Below are 428 nucleotides of genomic sequence, written 5' to 3' on the forward strand. Positions count from 1 at the left end.
TAGCACCACCGATATTCGAGTATTTGTCCCTAAGGAATCGGGTAGAGACCTGGGATAAATGCTTAACAACCCCGACAAATAAGAGCCTTGTCGTGTTTAAGAGTGACCATAATAATAATAATAATAATAATAATAATAATAATAATAATAATAATGTTTACAAAAATTAGTTTTGCTCCCCATTTTTATGTGAAGCTTTTAAAATTTATCTTTAGGTATTGTTATCATCCTTGTTATTTTTATTTTAAAAAAATTACCAAAAATTTAGTTAATGCATCGGCCGGGAATCGAACCCGGGCCGCCCGCGTGGCAGGCGAGCATTCTACCACTGAACCACCGATGCTTACGAAAAGATGGTAACAGAGATGAGTCTATAGCGTCCTCGACAAGAAACTATAAGAAACTATAAACTTTCAAAGAAGTTTTAG

The 428-nt window shown here is 34.8% G+C and overlaps 1 non-coding gene across 1 annotated transcript; it reads right to left on the reverse strand.

Moving 5' to 3' along the window:
• Positions 1–272: 272 nt before the first annotated feature.
• Phum_PHUM622380 lies at positions 273–343 on the reverse strand. Its single transcript has one exon. It is a non-coding gene; the product is annotated as a tRNA-Gly (tRNA).
• Positions 344–428: the final 85 nt, after the last annotated feature.

Source organism: Pediculus humanus, genomic scaffold, assembly GCF_000006295.1.
Source record: "Pediculus humanus corporis 1103172109064 genomic scaffold, whole genome shotgun sequence".
Classification (NCBI taxonomy): Eukaryota; Metazoa; Arthropoda; class Insecta; order Psocodea; family Pediculidae; genus Pediculus; species Pediculus humanus.